This window comes from Arvicanthis niloticus, chromosome 2 (assembly GCF_011762505.2).
Source record: "Arvicanthis niloticus isolate mArvNil1 chromosome 2, mArvNil1.pat.X, whole genome shotgun sequence".
Taxonomy (NCBI): domain Eukaryota; kingdom Metazoa; phylum Chordata; class Mammalia; order Rodentia; family Muridae; genus Arvicanthis; species Arvicanthis niloticus.
In genome coordinates this window covers 124222259-124247286 of record NC_047659.1, presented here as the reverse complement: position 1 = coordinate 124247286, position 25028 = coordinate 124222259, and the positions used below count along the sequence as shown (strand labels likewise).

Sequence of the window (25028 nt, the reverse complement as noted above, 5' to 3'; positions counted from 1 at the left end):
AGCCTGATCAACACAGTAAGTTCTAGAACAGCCAGGGCTATGTAGAGGGCCTGTTTCAAAAATAAAATAAACCAAATCCAACCCCCCCCCCAAAAAAATTTTTTTAATTGCCTGTTCCAAAATGCAAAAGAAACCAGTGCATTGACACTTCCGCATGTATTGAGATTTTTACATATTTGCCACTGCAAGCATGTGTCTCGATCTGAGAAACTAGCTTCACAAGAGCTTAGTCTGAATACCTTTTGAGTTACACACTTACTGGCATCCTGTCAGGTACTCCACATCCTACAATGATCATGTTACAGTAACCTCCACAAGTCTCTTACTCAGAAGATGCCTACTTTTCACACACAGGAGCAGATGCTAATTGTAGCTACAAGACAATCAGGTACTAACTCCTAAGTAAAACAGGTTTTATTTTAATCAGAAGTCATGGCATCAAACCCACTTCCCTCACTATGCACAACCAGTTTACAAATATTAGGAATAGAAAGTGTCAACTTAAACAAAAACAAAGTCTACTCAGGTTTGCCCTTTTTGTTAAGCCCTACAATAGGCCAGGACACAGACTGACTAGCCAATAGTGGCATGGAAGATTCCTAGTAAAAATAAAGAGACCTCACTTACACTCAAGAGATTTAATAGCACTATGACTAGCTGAAGTCTCTTCAATGCTACAAGTTCAGCGAGGTACATCTAAAATCCTAGCACTCAGTAGGTAGAGGCAGGAAAGGTCAAAAGTTCAGGGTTACCCTCGGCTATAAAGCAAATTAGAGGTTCAACAGCAAAATGAATCCATCAAGTTTCCAAGATATAAGTGGAAGGAAAAAAACAAAACAAAAAAAGCAACTGGTTCCCACCTTGGCACCAATGAGACAGAAGTTAATAGTGTGGCTCTCACAAACTTGAGGACAGATATGTTGCTGTCTAAGAGAGCTTACCCATATGGAAGCAATAAGAGGATACAAGAAGATAACTGAAGGGTGTAAACTCAAGGCTTCCTGCTTCCATGCCCAGAAGATTTCCCAAAGAACACAGTCACAGGACCCCAAAAAGCCAAGTGAAAATACACACAGGCAAGGCAATAAAGAGTCATAAGACGGGGGGAAGCCCTGGTAGAGAAAATTCAAGGTATGAACCCCTCTAAAGAATAGCCAGGGCCTATAACTAGTTTAGGGCCAGGGAGCCTTATGCAAATGAGACATCCCCAGCAACCTGGCCCAGGATGTACACTCACCCCCATAGTCAATAAACTGATTAGACAGTTCTCAAATACAAATGACCAATAAATATCTGAAAAAGTAGTAACTATTCTTAGCCATCAGAGAAACAAAGAATATGGGGAGAACTGCTCCTGCTGTTGAGACTGTAACCTGGTGCAGCCACTATACTAAAGTGTGGCAGTTCCAAGAAAGAATAAAAAGCCTAAAATAGAACTACCATGTGGCCTATATACTGGATGTACACCCAAAGGACTCTAAGTCACATACTACAAAGATACTTGAACATTCATGTTTATTGCTGCACTACTAAAAATAGCCAGGAAATGGAACCAGCCTACCCACTGATAGATGAATATATAAAGAAAATGTACTCCATATACACAATGAGATTTTATTCAACCACAGAGAAAAGCAAAATCATGGCATCTGCAGTAAAATGGCTACAACTGAAGATCATTGTTTGGAGAAATAAGCAAGACTCAAATATCAAATAACCATATTTTATCCTGTATGAATATTGTACAGGAGTGTGTGTGTGTGTGTGTGTGTGTGTGTGTGTGTGTGTAGGGAGACATCTTACTGGAAGGGACTAGAAAAGGGGAGAAAAGGGACAGGAGAGAAAGCAGAAATGGAGACAGTGAGACAGAGAGAGACAGAGAGACAGACAGGCAGACAGACAGAGACAGAAGAGATATCTTACTGGAAGGGACTGGGGAGGAAAGCAGAAATGGAGACTTTAGGAGAAGGATGAGACCAGTAAAACAAGGGCAGGGAGCATAAGGAAGGGCAGTAGGGAAATGGGAGAAGAACAAATTACAATATATGTATTAAAGTGAATTAACGAAACCTATTACTTGGTACACTAACCAAAAATAAATCTCCCTTCACATATGTCACTCTTGTGTAACACACACCAGGGTTATCTCAGGGTCTAACTCAAAACAAAACAAAAATTAAAGACAACATGTATCATGTATTCAGGGCCTAACAAGTAAGCTGCCACTTTTTGATCTCTGATCTAGAGAATAAAATACTCTGACGAGATCTAGAATAGAAAGCACTTGGTTGTTCCCAAGGTTAAAAGAACTGTTTTCTCTCAAACGGGCTGCATCTCTGAAGTTCACAACTAAAATTTTCTTTTTCTTTGCAAAAAAAGCAAAACTGCCTCCATTAGATAACACTGGAGTGAACAGTCCCACACAAATGTTTGCTACCCATGAAGCAAGATGCTATCCCTTCATCTACTGCCTCTGGATTCTTTAAATATTTCTACAAAAACAAAAACACCTCTATCCAACATAAAATGGTGAATGAATCCCAGGAAGATTTATTGCTAGAAAAACATTTGGTTTTTATTTAAGAAGTCAATTATATTTATGGTAAGAGACCACCACCACCACCACCACCATCATCATCACCGGCTTACAGGATTCAACAGAATCTACCTTCTTAGGGCTGAACTAAAAAAGATTTTTAAGGGGTTAGCACATAACTTATGAGCTCTGTGAGGACAAATACATGGAACCAAGTATAGCACCATTACAGAATGGGCACATAATTCATTGCAGCTATTAATATGAAGACAGATTCAGAACCCAAGCCAGATTTTTTTTTAACAAATATTCAAATTAACCAGGAGCCTAATATCCTCCCTCTGGTGAATGTCTCTAGTGGAAACTCCAACATCCCTTGGTTCTTAACAAATATCCTACAGACACAGAATCAAGAGCTGAGTACTACTTAACATTAAGGAGCAGCCAGAGACATCTTTTTTCCTCAGCCAGGTAATTTAAGATACATTTTCTAACATCTGCTCATAGAACAAAGAAAAAAGGTTCTGAGACATGATCTATGTTCATGGCAGCCTTCAAAGTGTTTTGGTAAAAAACACCCAGCAAGGTTCCACTGGCAGGATAAAAGCTAACAAAGAAATGGTCATTTTTCTCTGAGCAAATCCAAAAGTAATAGGGTGAACTGAGAGACGGAGTCTCAGTGTTTTTCTTCTCTTCAGCTTTAAGAAAAAACAAACTCTGCATACATGGGAAGAAAATTCTTAATTAAAAGAATAGCTCCATAGACTGACCTACAGGCAGTGACTGATGTAGGAGGGCCGAGCTCACTGGGGGTAGTATCACCCCTATACAGGTGGTACTGGATAGAAGAAAACAGGCTTGGCACTGGAGAGATGGCTCAGCAGTTAAGAGGCTGCTCTTCCAAAGTTCAATTCCCAGCAACCACATTGTGGCTCACAACCATCTGTAATGGGATCTGATGCCCTCTTCTGATGTGTCAGAGACAGCAACAGTGTAGTCACAGACATAAAATACATAAATCTAAAAAAAAAAAAAAAAACACCCGTTACTCTTTCAGACATCTGGGCTCAGTTCCCAGCACCCAGAACCGTCTGTAACTCCAGATCCAAAGGACCCTTCGCTTTCTTCTGACCTCCATGCACACACAGTGCATACACATCAAGTAAAATAATTCTCAAATTATTTTATAAGAAAAAAGAACAAGGCCAAATGAGCCATGGGAACAAGCTAGTAAATTCCTCTAAGACCTCTGACTTCCCTGGATGATGGACCAGAAGCTGTAAAATGAAGTAAGCCCTTTCTTCCCCAAGCTGCTTTTGGTCATGATGTTTTATCACAGTATCAGAAACCCTAATTAAGATACCTCCTCCTTCCCTCCTACTAATCATTACCAGGAACATGGATGCTACTCTAGTCATTCATCTATCTCTCTGCTCAATGTTCATATCATACAATAAGAAAAGTAGAAAGAGGGAAGAACTGACTTACCTTAACTAAAAAAGAAAAATTTGAGTGTTGCTTCTGTAAAGAGTCTGGGTAATACAGTCCAGAAACAGAAATACTGGCATTTAATCATTTGTAATCATAGACAGAATATTAGAAACAAGGACAGTCAAAGACAAACAACAGTCACTATCCTTATACTACAAGGCCAACCCAGCTCAGATATTCAAGTAATTTCTCCTGACTCTAGACCAGTTCAGATTACTCTTGCTGTCTCAGATAACTACAGCCCAAAGAGATTCCTTCCTATAGAAACCCCTGACACTTACCTATTCCTTCTGACAATGCCTCATGGATTTGCCACATTACAACTGCTTTACCATTTATTTTACTTTATGTTAGACTTTTAATACATTACCTCATTTCCTCTTACATTTTCTTTACACAGTAAGGAAAGCAAGATATACAATATTAACCCCACCTGATGAGAAAAATAATTTCTCCAGTTTATTAGTGCCATAAGAAGTGTCCCAAGTTTAGTTGTCAAAGATACTAAACTACCTCATTCTCAGCATTTTTATCTCCCCCAAAGAGACTATAAGGCCACTGAAGACCAGAAAAGGCCTTAGTGGTCTCCAATTTGACCCACTGCCTTCAACATTATCTCTAACATTCAAGACATGCTTCGTAATGTTTTTAAAGTATTTTTAAAGATTTATTTTTAATTATCTTATGTATGTTATGTGTATGAATATTTTACCTACATGTATGTTTGTGTACCACTTTTGTGCCTGGTGCCCACAGAAGCCAGAAGAGGGCATTAGATCCCCTGAAACTGGAGTTACAGACAGCTGTGACCCACATGTGGATGGTGAGAATCAAACTGGAGTCCTCTGGAAGCACAAGTGTTCTTAACCACTGAGCCATCTATCTCTTCAGAACCATTTTGAGAGAGGTGGGGAGGAAGGGTGAGTTAGTTCTAAGAGCTGCTTCTCTCCTTAAACCTTTGCATGAATGGTGATGGAATTCAGGATACCAGGTTTGCATAGTTACCCACTGAGCCATCTCAAGAACCAACTTATTCTTTTAGACCCCTCAGGCAATGCTAAATTGATGGAAGAAATTATGAACATAATTACACCATCCTAAGTAACTTTTCTCCCTTAAGAGATAGGGGTTCTGGGATCATGTGTAGAGAGAGCAAAGAGAAAGAAAATTGGGGGGTGGAGGGGACAATCTCTAGAACTTGCCAGAGACCTAGGATTTGGGGAGGCCCCAGAGAATCTATGGGGGTAACTCTCGCTGAGAATCCTAGCAGTGGGAGATATGGACACAGGACACCAACCCACCCACAAAATCTTCCACTCAAATGTGTCCTGCCTACAAGATGTGCAGGAACAAAGAGCAGAGACAGAGGGGAATGGACAACGAATGACTGGCCCAACTTGAGACCCATCCCATGAGTAAGAGCCAATCCCTGACAATATTAATGATATTCTATATGAGAGCTTCACCGAGCAGCCAATGAAAACAGGTATAGAGACCCACAGCCAAAAATTAAATGGAGCTCAGAGAGTCTTGTGGAAGAGTTGGGGAAAGGATTGAAAGACCCATAGAGGACAGGGACTCTACAGGAAGACCAACAGAATCAACTAACCTGGACCCTTGGGGGCTCCCAGAGAATGAACCTCCAACCAAAGAGCAAGCCTGGAACCTAGGCCCTCTGCATATGTGTAACAGATGTGCAGCTTGGTCATCATGTGGGTTCCCCTGTCCCTGAACCTGTGGATCTCATTCTCCAAACAGAGCTGCCTTGTCTGGCCTCAGTAAAAGAGGTTGGGCCTGCTTCTGGAGTGACTTGATGTGCCAGAGTAGGGTGATACCCAAGAGAGGTGTCCACCTTCTCAGAGGAGTAGGAAAGAAAGGAAGAGGAGGGTTGGGGAAAAGGAAGGGAGCTGCAATAATAATTCAATAAATGAATAAAAAAAAAAAAAAAAAAAAAACAAGAGTCTTCACAACTAGGAGAACTCTATGCTTCCTCTATTTCTAGTTCCATTTTCTAAGACTCCATGCAGCAAAGCAGTCAAAGAAGGCAGTCACAATAAGCTTTGAGAATCACAATTTAATCACAATTAATAAATTACAAATTGATCAAATTCCAAAAAATACAACTCAACTAACTATATTGCAAATAAAAGAAAGTCCTATTTTATACCAAAAGAATGTAATAATTCAATATGAAACTTATTTCTCCTTATTCTTAAATCAAAAAACTAGACACCACCAAATCTTTCTGGAAGCCAGCCTAAAAACTGATACTAGAATTACCCAAGGTGCTAGGCAGATGTCTAGACCTTCAACAAGGTCAGTTTTCTGCCTTACCTTAATGCTCTGAACTTTACATGCCAGGGACTGGGCACATAAGATATGGACACATTGGATATGCTAGATAAACAACTGGCTGGATAACAGACAGAAAAAAAGAAGGGAAAATACCAAAAACAAATCAATGCACTAGAAGTCAGAGAATCAAAGCATCTCTATCTAGTGACGTTATCCATCAATTATGCTATTTCCCATCTGAACTTATATCTCAGGTATCTGGGCCAGAGGCACAAAGAGAAGAATGAGATACAAATTGTCACTGTTGTTTTAATTTTATTTAGAGAGTATTTGTCTAATGTTCTCACTATAAAGTCCACGTGGAGGTCAAAGTACAACTTGCAGGACTTGGTTCTTCCTCCACATATGGCTCCCAGGAATCAAACTCTGGTCATCAATCAGGCTTAACAGCAAATAAATTTCTTTACCCAATGTGCCATCTAACCATCCCTGATTTGTTTTACTTACCCTCATAGATTTGAAAAATAATTGCAGATAAGAATCCTGTCTTGCTTGATTTTTACATTTTCTACTAGGGAGATCACATAGTAAGTACACAAAACTGCTACAATGACTGGATGAGCTTAGGAATAGAAAATAAGCTGTTGGATAGCACAGTAACCCTATTCACGACCCTAACTATAGACAGGGCTATTTTAATTGGTGTGAAAAGCCAATTTAAGGTGAAACTTAAGGGTTTTAAGAAAACTTAATTGTATGTTCCACTGATTCATGCACAGCCCTTATTATTATATTGACAGCACCATTCCTCAGTGGTAGGCTTACAGCTATCTAGAAAAACCAAGTCCAAAAGCCTGAAAACAGTCCATAGGAACAAGCAACATGAGACTTCTCAGTATAGCATGATCAGACCTAACACAAAGAAAATCTAGACCTACGAAAAGATGAGTTACAGAAATGACCCTTTTAAATTCTACTGCTGGGATTGCTTTCACTGGCACTGCTTTCATTGGCATGAAGAATTTCAAATCAAACTAGACAAACAGATCAAGAGAAACCATGCAAACACTACCTTTAACTAAACTTAATAAAATCTTTAATAAACAGAAGACTGCTAAATACCAGATAAATGCCTCCAGAATGAAGAAAACCTGGCCAAAAACATTAAGCTGCTAACTTGGCTTTTTAAAAGAGAATATTTATTTGGAGTAAAGCAATCATTTTTGGCTTGACAAACTGAACTATTCATTTAGATGTCATTTCAAGGGCCCAGTGTCCACAGTAGGGGTACCTATATCTCATAAGGCTGAAACTGCAAACATGCCTGCTTGGGGGCCAGGCATGCTGGCATACACTTGTAATCCTAGCATGGAGGAGGCTGAGGCAGGTTGATCTCTGTGACTTCAAGGCCAACTTGCTCTGCCTAGTGAGTTCTAGGACAGTCAGAGCTACAGGGACCCTGCCTTAAATAAACAAAACATGTTTTGGGCTATTTTTTTTACACCTATTGTTGTGATATATTTAAGTGTTTATACTTTCTTTTTATTATGGAACTTCCAAACAGTTTTTCATATATTTAAATTTTCTATACAGTCTTAGGCTCCCAAGTCTGCCCCCATAAGACTTCAGCTCTAAGATTATAATGGAACTCAGCAATTTGAAAAGTTAATCTTATAACTTTTCAGATATCTCTCCACTCTAAAAAGCAATATCCATTTATATAGTAAAATATATACTTGATAATCCCAAAATTTAACCCTGAGATATCTGTAATATTTTAGGTAAACCCTTTTCTTGTTCCAGAGACAAATTTCTAAACCACTTCCATAAAACTGTAGTAGAAATATCACTTATGATTATTCCAGGGCCAGCTAGATGGCCCAGCAAGCCACAGTAATTGCAATGAAGAGTCTGATGGCATGATTAGAACCCAGGGTCAAAGGAGAGAAAAGACTCCCAAAAGACCTCCACACTTGAGACGTGACCCAGATACTCCCATTGACACAAATGCATCATACTCATATACACATACAATTATGAGTAATAAAATTAAAAGATTATCTAGCCCTATCACCTTGTTTTACAATCTTACATGTAACCGTAACTTACATGAGTTCAGCAGCAGCAAAAGCCCACCAAATGCTATTTTATTTTAACCTTTATGGATTCACTAGCCATGGTAAGACGACTGCGAGATCTGCACTTTCATCAGCTCTCAGCATTCCCAGTGCACATGCCCTCTAGGAAACATATGTATTCAGTCACAGCCCAGACTCCTTACACCATCCAGAGCAGGACAGAGAAGACAGCTCGAAGTGCTGTTCTAGAGATGGAGAACTAGAAAAAGTGACCACATCTCATTTTCCTCTTTTTCCTCCTAAGAGGTATAGCACATGTATTACTATAAAAGCAATTATGATGGGGCTAGAGAGATGACTCAGAGGTCAAGAGCATTGGCTGCCCTTCCAGAGGTCCTGAGTTCAATTCCCAGCAACCACATGGTGGCTCACAACCATCTGTAATGGGATCTGATACCCTCTTCTGGTGTATCTGAAGACAGTGACAGTATACTCATATAAATAAATAAACCTTAAAAAAAAAAACACCAAATATTAAAAGCAATTATGAAATGACAGGGAACTTAACATGGAAGAAAAAGTGTTATGGAAACAACGGAAAAGGTAACTCTTACCTTGTTCTGTCACAACTTCCAATCTCTAATCTTTAGACCTTTATAGAACTTCAGAGACCTTCTAGATTACTTTATGAGGAAAACAGGATCAGTGAGTGAAAGAAGCCCATTCAAGCCAACACATTTAGAAGCAACAGACCAGATAATCCTCAGGCTACTCAGTAACTTCCAACTTAGGACTCCTCCTGTCCTAACTATCTGTGAGCTACACCCTGAACACAGATCTCAAATTTTCCTCTCCTACCTAAGAAAAGCAAACTGGCATTACCGCTGTCATTTTCTCCCCTTAACATGAAGCTAAAACTTGAGTACCTGTTCTTACAGGCACTCACACGAAAACCCTCTTGTTATCTCCTCCCTATCCAACCCTAATACTGTATTAGCTGTCTGAGAGACATCTCAGGAGATAGTGTCTAAATTACCTAGTCACAAAATGTTACTGCTAGAAGAGAACTTAGTTACCCAGATAAACAACAAACCTAAACATTTGTCATCTGATAAAAGGTCTGAAAAACCAGTCTCCAGACCCCTATCCCTAATTTAAAAGTCCCTGATACAGTCCCATCATGCCCTGTCCTGTCCTGTCCTGCTTAATCCCACCATCCTCTTCTCTTCCCACTCGGAACTGAGAACTGAGGATCTTCTAGAAAGGAGTTCCTTGGGCTCTTTTACGTTTGTTTTTCTGGTGCCTAGCTTAGGTGACAATACTTATAGAGCTACACAGAGTGTTACAAGATGCTGCCTAGAGAAATAGATTATCCTAGTTTAACAAAAGCAGTCTTTGCAGCTATACAGACTCTAGATGCCTAGGAACTAGTATTTCCGTTTTCTAAAACTAGTGTTTGCATAACTCAGTTCGGCCCAGTGATTCTCAATCTTCCTAACACTGAGACCCTTTAATACAGTCCTTCATACTGTGGTGACCCCAACCATAAAACTATTTTTGTTGCTACCTCATAACTGTAATTTTGCTACTAAATGGTATCTTAGTTCCTAAGACTGTCAGAAATATGTTTTCCGATAGTCACGACCTACAAGTTGAGAACCACTGGTTTAGACAATAATTAATTTTGAAGTCACACTAACCCCCATCTCCCTTCATCACTGGCCCCAGCTCTGACAGAAAGCTCTTATCTATAAGAGAGATTAATGAAAGCAGATATAAGATAATCAACCCTGTATGGCAAATCCTCACCCTTCCCTTCTGTACTCCCTCTTTGTTCCCAAACCTTTATCTGTGTGACAGGTGCTTTCTTCCTTATCCTCCATTCCAACAACCACTGTCTTTTTTGACTTGGTTCACGTTTCATTCACACATCCCCTATGCTTACTGTCATCTGAAACCCCAGAGCCTTGAGCCAGTCATACTGTACCTGGCAATCTGGTCTCTACCCACAGCGCTCTAGCCCTAAGTCCACTCCCCTAATAGGTTACCAGAGACAGCCTTTAAAAAGATGCAGAAAGTCACAGGACCCCTCACCTCAGGAGAAGGTCCAATGTAGAGGCACAGGCTCTGTGAGCTGACTTCTACTCTGCCTACCTTGCCCAAGTCTTGCTATCACCACATCCACTCATCAGAGACTTACACTTGACCTGGGAACCTTGAGAAATTCATTTAATCCCTCTGAGATTGTTTTCCTCACCTACTGGATAGTTAATAATTTTTTTCCTCTCAGAGAAGAGGTTAACATATGTTAAATGCCTACAATTATACCTGATACAGTAAATAACCACAAGTCTCACCTAAACACCATGACCATCTCTAGTCTGTTCTGCCTTTCCCCTGGCTCCTCCAAATTTTATTTTCCTGGCTTATGTTTACACCAACCCAGCTCCTCCAAGAATGCCTTCCTGACTCACCAATGAGTTAAATGTCTTCAGGGTCCTGTCCTTGTCACAACACTTCTCATACACTTGTTTCTTTTGCCTGACTATATGTGCCCAAATCCTGGAGCCTAGTACCATGCTTAGTAAATGCCTTAAAACTGGTCTATGAAAGCAGGCATCAACTGTGATAACTCTTAACTCCAAGCTGAGGCAGATATACCCCAAGTTCCAAGCTAGTCTTAGCTTCTTAGTAAAACCCTGCCTCAAAAAAAATTTTTAATCCAGTAAAATGAAAAAACTTTCCAATTATGATGTGTCCACTGAAACAAGTAGTCATCTGGAATGTTTGAAGTCTGGTCTAAATAGCCATGCAATTCTATCAACTATAAACCTCTGTCCATGGGCTGGAGGTTGTTCAATGGCTGCTCTTCAGAGTATCTGGGTTCAATTCCCACCATCCATTGGCAGCTCATAACTACCTGCAACTCCAGTTCTACAAAATACGACATCTTTTGGCCTCTTTGGGCACTGCACACACAGTGCATGGACATATATGCAGATAAAATACCCATACATAATATACCCATAAAATACCCATAAAATAATAAAATAAAAATGTAAGCCTCTATTCAAAACTGGGAACCTAGCTCAATGCTTGAGGGCTTATCTCCCATGCGTGAACTCCAGATTCATTCTCAAGTACCACAAAAGAAAAAAAAAAAAAGGCACTTTATTAAACATACTACTCAACAAACTCTGACTGTAGAATCCAGGCAAAGTCAGCCATCAGAGTTTTATGGTTTGTTGTCTCACTCCTCATCTCTGGAATACTACCTACTCCAAAGCAACATTACCATCAGAACAAAATTCCAGACACTTTCATAAATATAAAAATTTCATAAAACACAGAAACAGATGAACCAAAGTGAATTTTGAAAGACTAAGTAATACTTAACCCCACCCTAACCACAGCAGTGAGAATCCATAAGAATTTCTAAGACTCCAGACATCAAATAGTCCCTTCTGTGTGCCTTTATGGAAAGAGAGAGACACAAAAAGGGAGCCTGTCATTGAGGTAATCCACTTAATCAGCTGACAAGTTCTGATCCAAGCTGCTGTCATAGTTCTGCTATTCCTGATCACTACAGCTCCAGATGCCCAAACCCTAATGGCCAAATAAACATGGACAGTGAAATATGTAGTAGTCTGGATTCTAATTCAAGAATAGAAGATCTCGTCTGAAAGTACAGGGCCAATATAATCTGTAACTGGCTTCAGTAATAAAGCTTTAACTACAGAGGGGAGAAGGTGGTTTGCCAGAGGCACAACCAGGCCTGCATTCCTGCTCAGGGGCTGTCACTCTGCTGCAGATGAGAACTAGTAAATAATTTTGCATTTACTGAACACTGTGAAGTGAAGGAAATGCTATCTGTGACCATCACAAAAGGACAAAGATTGAATTATTCACTTCACTATGAAGGTCCAAGGGTAGTCAAATTTACACCAGAACACAAAATGGTGTTTGCCAGGAGTCTTCAACAAGAAGTTAGTGTATGAATGACTAGGAAAATTTCAGTTGGGAAAAGGGAAGATAACTTGATGATGTTAGCTGCAAAACAATGTGAATATACTTAAGCCATAAGTGTGTTATGCACTGCAGAACTGTTACAATGCCAACTGTTTAAAATCTGACATACATATCTGACACCACAATTTTTCAAAGTATCTGACTTTCAATGTTGCTGTCTGCAGAGTGAATCCAGCTTGGCCAATTACCAATTACAAGGCCCTGAGCAAATCACATAACCTTTCTCTAAGGCTGTTTCTTCTGTAAAGCAGGGACAATACCTAGTTCATAGACTGCTCCAAGGATTAAATGACACGTTCCACTAAAAATCTTCAGCCCTATAACTAATAAAGGTTAGCTATTATTAATTGTAACAAACATCCTCACAATTATTTCCTTGTAGTCTCCATAGCATCCTATGAGACTTTACACTTAAGGAAACAGACTCAGAGGGCCCCAAGAACAGGCTCAGCTCCTCATAGAACACCAGCGAAATCCTGTGATCCTAAGGCAAATGTCCTAATCTTGTCTCTGCTGCATGACACTACAAAGGCATACATACATAAAGGCCTGCAAACGACTTCACACTAGATCAGAAGTCAGACAATGGTTACAGAAGAGTACCTAAACCATTAGGAAACTAAAACAAAAGTGGTAACAAGAAAATACAGACATCGGGCCTTTTAGACATTGAGGCAGAAAAAGCAGCTGAGTTTACACAGGGTCTTTTGAGATGTCCAATTACCTGAGACTCCTATCTTGAGGCCTGAAAAGGTAGTTCATATTCAACAAATGGCAACATATAACAACAAAAAGAGACTGAAAGAAAGGCTACTAGGAATCTAGTAATCATCAAGGTAGTCCATTTAGACAACATTCCCCTTTCCATGGGTCAGTTAAAAGGAAAAAAGGGGTGGTCTACCGAGTCATCAACCTCCTATATTCCACCATTACTGCATCCTAGAGTCTTAAGGGATGGGTGAAGCACAGTAGACCTACAAGTCCAAGGAACTAATGCAAACCTGTGAACCTCCTCAAGAACCAGATCCCCACAGCCAATATCAAACTCACTGCAAAAGGAAAAACAGTTGCCAAAGTTAACTTTCCCTCTAATCACTCTAGGCCTTATTGGAAGACAAAGAAAAACACCACTATATGAAGGCAAGAAGTTAAAGATGACTTGAGCTACCTACATCTGACTGATCGCTAGCTAGGAACATAAAGAACATACAAGACTGAGGTGGGAGGATTAGGGAGACAAGCAATAAACAAAGTAAAGGGTGGCCTTCGGTGAGGTCCTTAAGCTAAACACCTCAGAACTTCATTTATGTCTAAGACTTGAGATCTCTGGACCCGTCTAACCACAACACCAACAAAAAATTTCATCCTAACTACTTTCCCTCAGAATTCAGACAGCAAGAAAGGGGGATTTTTATCTATGGCATATCAGTCCATGTCTCAGGGAGGTACCCATATTTCTTAACAATACAGTGTTAAGACTAACGGTAAAAATCAAAATGCCCTCTGCACAAATAGATGACACATGCTCATATCAGGAAATAAGTAACGGTTACTAACAGCTTTGTAGTTCTATGGAGGTTTCATTTCTCTGAACCTCGGTTTCTGCTCCTGTGAGTAGGGACAACTCTGGAAGACCGGTGTGGACATTAGGCGATACATTCACGAAGTTCCTGGGTCAATCTCATCAAACGTTACCTGTTGGCATTTAACGCTTCTGCCATGAACTAACTCCCTCCCTGAATTCACTTAACACCCTGAGAGGCTACGCTCCTTCTTGACCCCATTTTACCCAGGTGAAAACTGAGGTTCCGGCTGGAGCAAAGTGGGGGACGCGGCCCTAGTTCGAGGGCTGGTGGTTCCCTTCCGAGCCCCAAAAGACAACAAGCAAAGGATAGGCAAGCGTGGCGAGCAAGGCGCTCAGACCCGTGAGGAAAAAGAAAGGACCAGTTTTGCGCGCCTAAGGGAAGCCAAAGGGCTGGACCGACTGGAAAGCCGGAATAAACCCGGGGCCCCAACCCAGACCAGAGCCAGGCCCCAGCCCGCCCGAGGCCTCCCCGGCGCAACCTCCGCTCCCTCCCCTCCTCCCCTCGCCGGTCGGGGCGGGGCGCGAGCACAAAAGACTCCAACTTCCGAGCGGGCACCGGCCCACCCCCAACTCCTGGCCCGGGCCCGGCAGGCCGGCCAGAGGCGAGCTGCGAATGCCAGGAGGCCAGGGGCGGGCGCGGGTGGCCCCGGGCAGGCGACCCGGGGCGGCGGGCCTGGGAGGGAGCACAGAGGGAGGGAGACGAGAGTTACTCCGGCTCCCAGGACTCCCGGAACGGCCGAAAGAAAGAGTTTCTAAAAATAGGCAACGGCCCGCCCGAGGAGGTGAGGAACGAAAAGGCACAAGGAACAGCCCGCCCGCACTCCTCTGGAGCGGCCCGCGGCCCCCACTCACCCGCGCTGAGGTCTGGAGGAAGCCGCGCGGCACGGAAGGCGACGGCGCGACTGCTCTCAGAGGGCGGGAGGGAAGAGGCGGCCCGGGCCGCCGCGTGAGGAGCCCGAGCACACGCGCGAGAGTCGCGACCGCTTCCGCCCCCTCGGCTCCCCTCGGCTCCGCGCCCCGCGCCGCTCGCGCGCCCCGCCGCACTGACAGAGGCGCGAGCCCCGCAGCCGCGAGTCCTTCGCTCGGCCGCCACCACCTAGGCTAGCGTGGGTAGGGAGAGTGCTGGACAGGCCTCTGTACTCGGCCTGCCCGCCGCCCCGGCTCCTGCCCCGTTCTCGTCTCCGTCCTCCGGGTCCGTTCCTGCCACCCGAGTACTCGGTCGTCAGCGTGGCCCTACACGGGCCGGGCTCTCCAGACGCGTGGGCTCTCCGCACACCCCTCGCGCCGGGCTTTGGAAAGGTCCAGAGCTTCGGCGCGCAGAGGAGGAGGGCGGGGCCGGGGCGGGGCCTAGCGGGAGGAGGGACGGAGGAGGCAGGCGGGGCTGAGGGAAAGGAGTCGGTGGCTTCCACCGCGGGGTCCCGAAGGCGGGGCGGAGGGGTCCCGAGAGCTGACGTGCGGGACGGCACTAGGAAGGAGCAGCAGGCTGAGGGCGGAGCCGAGGGGGAAGAGCGTGCCCAGGGGAGGAGTCAGAGGGGCCGGGCTAGGGCCTACGGAAGCGGAGGCGGTGCTACGAGGTTGCGGCGGGTCTGAAGGAGGTGGGCCTGGAAGCACAGCGGGCTGGAGGGGTCTGAGGTAGACCCTGAGCAGGAGCCGGAAGGAGGAAGATCCTAAAGGAGGAGCGCGGGGGTGGTGCTTGATTGGGCGAGGCCTGGAGATGGGGCCCTCTCTGTTAGCTGGGGGCGGTGCGGCAGGGTCCAGAAGCAATTGGAGCCCGGTTATTTCACTTTCTAGGAATTAGAGTGCTCCCATTCGCTGCGAAAGGCTTGAATTGAGCGGAGACGCTCCGCTGTCCGAGTGGGGAGGAAAAAAAAAAAGCCTGGTCAAGTAGTTTTGCCCTTATGGGATGAAATGTTTTCTTACTTAATCTGGGTGTTGGTTCTCCCTCCTGTCAGGATCTCCCATTTGACTCCGTGTTTCCGTCTCCATGCTCTCCCACTCACATCCCCACTTTGCCTCTCCAGACCATCAGGCATCTTCTGAGAGCAAAGAGGACCACTGTCAGCTATAGTCACAAGTCTCCCAGAAAGCTGGAAACGCATTTATTTGTATTCCCCATTCCCTTCAGACCTATGATTTCACAACCTTTTGGTAATTAGAACAGAGTTTGAGGCAGAGTCTCTGTACTCCAGGCTAGCCTTGTACTTGCTCTGTAGCCGAGGATAATCTTGAACTCCTGATCCTCCTTGCCTCTGCCTTCCAGCTGCTGGGATCACAGCGAGGTTAGGCCTTTTTAGTTCGGGAATGGGCCATTCAAACAGGTTCTCAGCCTTGAAGAACCATCTCCCCAGCACCAAGACCAGGAATTCTTTACTGATTTTTGTACATTACTGTGCTTCCAGACCTAGTTAGTACTCTGGTGATCAATAAACACTTCCATCAATCAGTCCAGCCCTACCAACCGCCTCTGCTCGTTGTTTTATTCAGCTCCTCACTTTCCTCTCTGTGCAATAGTCTTACCATATTTGGTCAAATATACCATCTATTATTTGTTGTATTTTCTTGTTTGGTTGGTTTTTTAAGACAGGGTTTCTTGGTGTAGCCTTGGCTTTCCTGGAATTCAGTCTGTAGACCAGGCTGGCCTCCATCTCATGTGCCACCACTGGCAGACTGAATATAGCAATCTATTAACGCCTTCTGTGGTGGCCTTTTCACTCATCCCATACTCAGCTCAAGAGCTAACCTCCTCTGAGAAGCTTTCTCTGAACTTTCAATCCTACTGTCAGGCAAGCTGCTGCCACTGTTGCCCTGTTCATGGCTTCTACTGTAAAAGATGGCAGAGGATACTCTGCTGGCACTGAAAGTTCTGTACACATTCTACAAGGTCCCGAATATCACCCACTACCCTTCTGACACGGTGTAAGCTTTAGTCTGCTGTTTTGCTCCAACTACATCTCAGCCTTTTTTCTGGTCTTCTAAAATGCCAGGTATTCTGCTTCTTCTGGGCTTTTGCCTTTACTGTTGTGTTAGCCTCATATTATTCTCCTAGATATTGGCATGAATCACTCCTTGCCATCTCAACAGTTTCTTTTGCTTTTTTTTTTCTTCTAAGTTTTAGGTTTTTGGTTTGTGGTGTTTTTGTTTTATTTTGTTTTTTAATGTTTTTGTTTGTTTGAGACAATCTCACCGTGTAGCTCTCTAGTGATCCTAGAACTCACTATGTAGACCAGGCTAGCCACAAACTATCAGAGATTTGCCTGTTTCAGCCTCCTAAATGCTGGGTTTAAAGGTTTATACCACTATGGCCAGCCATCTTCAGATTTTCTAAAAAGAAGTCTTACATAGTCAGGTTCATAAAGGTTCATGCCTTTATTCTCAGCACATGAGAAGCAGAGACAGGGAGATCTCTGGGAGTTTGAGGCTAGCCTGGTCTACATACCAACTTTCAGGCCAGCCAAGGATATACAGTGAAACCCTGTCTTAATTAATTAATTAATTGTCTTACCTGTCCACAATTAAGATATCAACCTTTCACTACTGTACTCTTTCTTGCTGGATTCTTCTCCAGAGCAGTGTCCCATCTGAAATATGTATATTAGCTTATTGTCTCTCTGCCAAACACACTCTCCACTACAGTGTGATGAGCACAAGAACAGGCTATTCTCTGTTTTGTTCAGTCTTCAGTGCATAAAATAGTAGATCCCTCATTTAATGTCTGTTTTATGGTTGACCATAACAAATCCAACAAAGAAATGTCAAGAAGACTCTTAGTATTGCCTCAGAAGAATCTCACAAGATGAGAATTTGAAGGACGATGTTTCTAAGAAAACATGCTGGCAACACTAGCTAACAGTGACGCAGCACTAACTAGTTACCAGGCAGTACACCGACTACTCTGCAAGCTCATTCAATCCCCGTAACAGCCTTATGAAATAAGGACTATGAAAATTCCCATAGAGGAGGAGACAGTCACAGAAGAGGTTTGCTAATAATGGACTCCAATTTTAGAGTCCACATGCTAAATGATTATGCTACATTTTCCCTAATTATTTTTTAAGACTTTTATGTATGAGTGTTTTGCCTACATGTATATATGTGCAACCACATACATGACTGATAGGGTCAGAAGAGGGCATCAGATCGCCTGGAACTAGAGCTACAGATGGTTGTGAGCCATCTTGTGGGGTACTGAGAAATCAGCTCAGGTCCTCTTTAAGAGCAACAAGTGCTTAACTGCTGAACCAGAACTCCAGTCTTCCTGTTAACCACCCAGGGTAAGCCAGGTGTACACACCTTTAATCAGGAACCAGAGGCAGGTGGGTCTCTGTGAGTTTGGGGCCTGCCTAGTCTACAGATCGAGTTTCAGGACGGTCAGGGCTACGTAGAAAAACCCTGTCTCAAAAACCAAACAAACAAATGAAACCCTAAATAAAAAAAACATAATTTTAAAGCCCCAGAGCAATTAATCAAAAGGAAAGGATAAAGAAGAGATTTTCTGTTTCCTGGATAATGTAGTCTAGTATGATACAGAGCAGAGGGTAGTGTAGTCTAGTGTGATACACAGCAGAGGGTAGTGTAGTCTAGTGTGATACACAGCAGAGGGTAGTGTAGTCTAGTGTGATACACAGCAGAGGGTAGTGTAGTCTAGTGTGATACACAGCACAGGGTAGTGTGGTCTAGTGTGATACACAGCAGAGGGTAGTGTAGTCTAGTGTGATACACAGCAGAGGTTTGTTTTCTCAGTTATAAGGGACAACAGCCAAAGACAAGATGTTGTGGAAGTTTTAGAGAAAAATGAAACTTAGAAAATATTTCTGAAAAACTGAGTCAGAAACCTGATGAAACTGTTCAGAAAATTCATTCACTTCTAGATTTTTTTACTTGGGGGTAGTGGTACATGTATGTGTATATATTGATGTGTGTGTCTGTGTGTGTCTGTGTGTCTGTGTCTGTGTGTGTCTATGTGTGTGTCTATGTGAGTATGTGTGTGTCTATGTGTGTATCTGTGTGAGTATGTGTGTGTCTATGTGTGTGTCTGTGTGTGTCTATGTGTATGTTTGTGTGAGTGTGTGTATCTGTGTGTGTCTGTGTCTGTGTGTCTCTGTATGTGTGTATGTGTGGGTCTGTAAGTGTGTGTCTGTGTCTTTGTGTGTCTCTGTGTGTCTCTCTGTGTGTATCTGTGTGTATGTATATAGAATTTTACATGGATATCTTCCATGTACTTTCCACACCTTTAAAAAAAAAAAAACACTTTTATCTCTGTTTATTTTATTCCCATACCGTAAGGGTTTTCGTTTTGTCTAGAATATCTTTTTCTTCTGTGCTTAGAAACACTTTGTTCTAGTATGGGCTAATCTGACTCTGAGCTCTATAAATTCAGTGCTGTGTCATAGAGGCTTTGTTTACCAGGCCATGGTCACCGACCAAAGACTCTACATCCAAACACTTGTATTCAGCATTACTTCTGCAGTATTATACATGTGCAGCAAAAACACAGCCCCTTTCAGGCCATTCTGTCCCGGTAAGCCAGGTGTCTTGGTGCAAGACACAATGTCTGGCCCTGACACACCTCCCAGTCCCACCATGACACTCACAGAGTGGCACACATTGCTACTTTAAAGTAACATCTTTCACACTTGATGGCTTTTCAAATATGCACACCCTTGATGACCTGCTTGAACGGTTTTATGGGTATTCTTATCATATGCATGAAGGCTTAAACTGTTTGATTTGCATGGTTTGGTAGTGTTTTCTTGGTTAAGAGGGTATGGGGACCATTTCACAGGTCACCTTGGACCACTTACACTGTAAATCTTCCAGGAACAGCCTTCTTATAAAGACTTATCTTTCTATTTTATTTTTATTTTATGTGTGTGGGCATTTTGCATTCTTGTATGTCTGTGCACCACATGTGTGCAGTGCCCTCAGAGGCTAGAAGAGGGCACCAGACCTCTTAGCAGTAGAGTTACAGATGGTTGTGAGCCACCACAGGGGTGCTGGGAATCAAATGAGGCATTTCTGTAAGAGAGGCCAGTGCTTTTAACTGCCAAGTCACCGCTTCATCTCTTCAACCCCCACCACACCTTATTTCTTGAGATAGAGCTTCTCAACCTGGAGCTCACAATTTGCCTAGACAGTCTCTGTCTCCCAACACTGGGATTATGGATGTATGCTGCTGTGCCCAGCTTTCTATGTGGTGTGGGAGAGCCAGCCCAGGTCCCTGTTCTTGCAGCACAAGCACACTGACTGAGCTATCTCCTCAGCTCACCTCCACCTTCAACACAAATACACCTTCATAGTGGGTTTCTTTTTTTTTAAGATTTATTTATTTTATATATGTGAGTACACTGTTGCTGTCTTCAGACATCAGAAGAGTGCATTAGATCCCATTACAGATGGCTGTGAGCCACCATGTGGTTGCTGGGAATTGAACTCAGGACGTCTGGAAGAGCAATTCAGTGTTCTTAACCGCTGAGCCATCTCTCCAGCCTCATAGTGGGTTTTCTAACTTGATATTGTAATTTCCTAACTAAAACAGATGAATAGAATGTACAGAGCCCATATTTTTAAGGAGTTTTATTTACAGAAGGCTTCCTACTCCACACAGGAAGAAATGCAGTATAAAGGTGGGCATGTAAGAGCTACAGGCCAGAGTGTGGCATACAGACTGAGAAAATAAGAATAAAAAGTAAACTATCTCTAGGAACTGGTTTCTACCTTCAGCCGGATTCAGAGAAGGTTTTTAAAGTGTCAAGGTTGGGAAACATTTAAAATTCATCTTATTCTTCTGCCTTTTTAAATCATATCAACCCTCCAAAGTCAGTCTCTCTCCCGTTCCAAGGATGAGGAAATGTGACATGGGTAGGGTCTTACGGGTGGTGGGAGGGAAACAGGACTAAACCCAAAACCATCTGAGCCCCATGGCATACACTCAGCCCCTTTCTCCCCCCAACATCTGAGGACCACTCATTAGCCTATCCTCATGTGTGTGAAAGTGGGTATCTCAGCGGCTCAACTGGAAGCTTACAGTCAGAGAAAGGGCAGGAGCATTTCCCATAAGATGAAGTCCATGGTTCTGGACAGAGTAAAGGATAGATTTTTTTTTTTTTACCACACGTGCCCCAGAGTTACCCCCACCAATGCATTACTCACTGCTCGGCTCTCATCCTTCCTCTCCTCAGAAGCCTCCAGTGCCTTCTCATTGCCATGCCAACAGCATGAATCAAAAATTCAAATGCCTGCAGGGGCCAGAAAGCATGTTAGGAGCAAGATAACAAGGAGTGGAGGGTACTGTAGTACTAGAGAGGCACACAGAGATAGGTGACAGCAGCCAGCTGTTGCCAGGACAAGATTGTTCAAGAGAACCCCTAAATATGGATTTTTTTCACATGAGATTTCTCTGTTTCTAAGTATGAGATCATGTTTTTAAAATAAACCTATATAAGCCAAATAAATTATGTCTGCAGATTAATAATTGTAGGTTGTGGTCTAAAACCTGACAATCTCTTCCTGTTTGTTTAAAGTCTATAACTAGATACCTTTGAGGTTTGTGTTATCTATTGCTGCAAAATAAACCACCTCAAAACTTCATGATTAAAGCAGTGATTTGTTATTGTTTTTAAATTTATTTTATTTTATGGGTGTATCAGGGTTTGACCTGTATGTGTGTACACCACATGCATGCTGTGGCCTTGGAGGGCAAAAGAGAGTCTCGGACCTCATTGAGACTGGACTTACAGAAGGTTGTTAGCCAAATGTGGGTGCTGGGCTCTCCTGAAGAGCAGTCAGTGCTTTCAATCTCTGAGCCATCTCTCCAGACCCTGATTTGTTATTTCTTATACATCGATGGGCCAATCACCCTCCGCTTCTACTTCTGCCTCACATACATATGCCACTGACTAAGTTGAAATGAGACACTGCCTGGTTCTGTCATGTTTTGTGTTTTGAATATCACAGTAATCATCCAGCATGGAAAAGACTACATAAATATGGGTGGCCATGACGTAGCAGACTTAGAGGTGCTGTAAAGAGGACAAACAAATCTTCACTCAAGGAATGTGTGCGCAGTGAGGGCATGCCCAGGGAAGCTTCCCTAGTTTGTGTGACCTTTATATACAACTACTAGAGCATATGTGTCCCGCTCACCTAGGACCAGGCCTTGTGTCTCTTTGTGTCCTTCAGCACAGTCACACAGAATGACCCCAAAAGATGCTGTCAGATTGCATTGACCTGAACTGGAACTCCAAATGCCCTACGAATATTTAGTCTAACTTTCCCATTGTACAGTGATATGCGGTCCACAGCAGGGAGCTCACATAGACTGAAAGCTGCCTATCAAAAGAATCGCAGACAGGGCGAGGGTTTCACACACTGACTCCTAGGACAATGCAGGCTAGTCTGTGCTGGATCCTTGTCACGGTAAATGTCTAAAACTTAAAGACATTTCTCATTTTAGATGCATCCATTAGCAAGCCTTAGTCAGGAACTTGGTCCTCCCTACTGTTCAATAATTGATGACACTGGAGCCAGAAATTGAAATGAGCAGGCCTCAATCCGGCCACTTATGGGCCAAGCTCCTGTGGTTCTCTCTCCTCTCTAAAGTGGATACATATAACATTTACCTAGAAAGTTATTTTGAAAACTAGACATAATGTGTTTATTATCCCCTGTCACAGAGAAGGTGCTCTCGGGCGAGCGCTCATGATTGTCACAAGATGAAAAGCAGGAGCTCTGACTTACTAAAGAGAAATCATTCCTGAAGCTTGACTCTTGGAAAATACAAATCCATATTCTTTTCCTAAACAAATCCTCAGTGATGCAGTAAGGGAGGGAGGGAAGGAGGAAGAAGAAGAGGGAAAGGAAGAGGAACTTGCTTCTCTCTCTCACCCCAACCTACTCACCACCATGCTGACTGCGGGCCACAGACAAGCGTGCTGGTATGAGACCACTAGCTCTGAGCCATCTTGGCTAAGAGTGAAGAAAGTACACGTGTCAGGATCAGGGCACCCAAGGATAACAAGATTGCAGCACACAGCCTCCACCATTGGGGCTGGCTGTTGGCATCTCAGGGCTATAGGGAAAGTTCTCCTAAGTCAAGCAAGCTGTGTGTCTCTCATTCCCCACTGGATGGGGTCTCAGAGCCTTCACTCTCCTCTCCACCTTACCAGTAGGCTCCGTTTTCACTTTATATCAAACGGGAGACAGGTTGGCATCTTTAAAGTATGGTCTCCATTAAGAAGGCAGTAAATCATTCCACGTCTTCCCTTCTTTGCCAGGGCCTGTAAGCCCCCTAACAGGAGCAGCACTACCTCCCACACCCAACCCGAGTGACCTCCCTCACCCTGCACTGCATCCAAGAGTGGCGGCACCCCGATCAGAGGCAGCTGCGTTAATTGAAACGGACATTAAGGGCTTGCTTGCTCAAGCAGAAGCACATTAGAAGGAATATAAACAAGGACACACGGCGTTCTGTGGCATTTGTATTAACAAGAAAACCCATTTCTGAAGCATCTTATTCAAAAAAGGACTGAGTGTCCAGGAAATGACAGCTGTATAGGTCCCCCGCCCGCCCCTGTCCATCCTTACTCCTAGTGTTCAGAAGAGGCACATAGGCCACCAGCAGCTCTCCAGTCACCTTCATCTCTGCCCTCACCTTCCAGGTGCTTGTCTGCAGGTCTCACTCATTATGTCCCCATCTGCTACCCCAAGCCCCCTTTTTCATAGTATTTTAAGAGCTCATGACTGGATGTTGGTCCCAGATGGTTTTATTTGATGCACTTCGGCAATTCTTGACCAGGTGGCCTGAAAACTTCTGTTTTGAATCTAATCAGAGAACTCATGGTGCCTGACTCAGGCCTTGCCAATCAGAACATTCTGTGCTCTTGCCCACAGCGAATCCCTTTCCACAGGCACACAGGCATGCCAATCCAAGTGATTAAAAACCAGTTAAAACCTAGTCTGCTTCTCTGACAGTCTGATCTTGCCAGGCAGAGCTGCAAAACTTAAATCTGGACTGGTTCGGAGAAGAAGGTTCTGAGAAGGGAGACATAGACGATCAAATTTCACCCTACAGGTGAAGGCACACTCCCTCTAGCCATGTACATTGTGCAAATAATGTGGTGGCCTTCTAGTCTGGTAAGCCTCCAGTGCCATGCTGCGGTATCACAGTTCATTTTGTGATGCTGAGGTTCAAACCCAGGGCCTTGCTCACATCAGACAGGAACTCTACCACTATATGGTATCTTCAGTCTGTGCTCATGTTCTAATGTGGTCTGCTGAGGATGGGCCTGTGGGGCCTCAGCAAGCGTAAGGCAGCCTGAAGCACAACAAATGTTTGCACATCAAGGCTTGTCCTCTTGGGATTTGGAACCCTGGACAACTCTACAAGGAGTCTAGCTTCCCTGATGGAGGAAGAATCATACAGAGAGAACACATAATAGAGAAGAGTCTCTAAAACCACATGGAGACTCAAAGCAGCTTCCCTGCTGTGACCAGCACTCAACCAATGCGGCCATAGATTATCAGCAAAGTCGGTTGTAAAACCACCCAGCTAAGTCCAGCCCAGGCTGAAAATGCACAAGGGAATCAGGTAGCTTTTTAAACCACCGAGTGGCAGGAAGGATGCTTAGTTACAGAACAATAAGCCACCGAAACAAGAGCCATGTGAGTGATGTTGCCTGGCTCCTCAGTTCTCAAAATCTTCTCACTTGGGGCTGGAGAGGTGGCTCAGTGGTTAAGAGAACCTCCTGCTCCTGCACATGGCCCCAGATCACTTCTCGGCACCCAATGACAATCACTCACAACTGTCCTTAACTCCTATTTTAGGCGATCTGACGCCATCTCTTGGCTTCTGTGGTCACCTGCATATACGTACCCAAGAACAATTTTTGTTGTTGTTTTGTTAAAAAAAAAAAATCCAAAACCTTCTTATTCTTGAAAGAATGGTATTGTTAATGCCTTTACTTCATAGGTGAGGAAGCTGTGGCCCAGCAGGGGCAGAGCTTCCACATCCCTACGA

The 25028-nt window shown here is 43.4% G+C and overlaps 1 protein-coding gene across 5 annotated transcripts in view; it reads right to left on the bottom strand.

Annotated features, from left to right (window-relative positions):
• Positions 1-15077, bottom strand: part of Raly (RALY heterogeneous nuclear ribonucleoprotein) — a 73372-nt gene extending 58295 nt beyond the window's left edge. For 2 of the 5 annotated variants that reach the window (XM_034493709.1, XM_034493712.2), the window contains exon 1: positions 14867-15059. The gene's annotated coding sequence lies outside the window, so the exon portion shown is untranslated. Of the gene's footprint in view, positions 1-3306; positions 3327-14866 lie in introns of those variants that run through there. The other 3 variants (XM_034493711.2, XM_034493713.2, XM_076930054.1) reach the window with 3 other exon arrangements.
• Positions 15078-25028: the final 9951 nt, after the last annotated feature.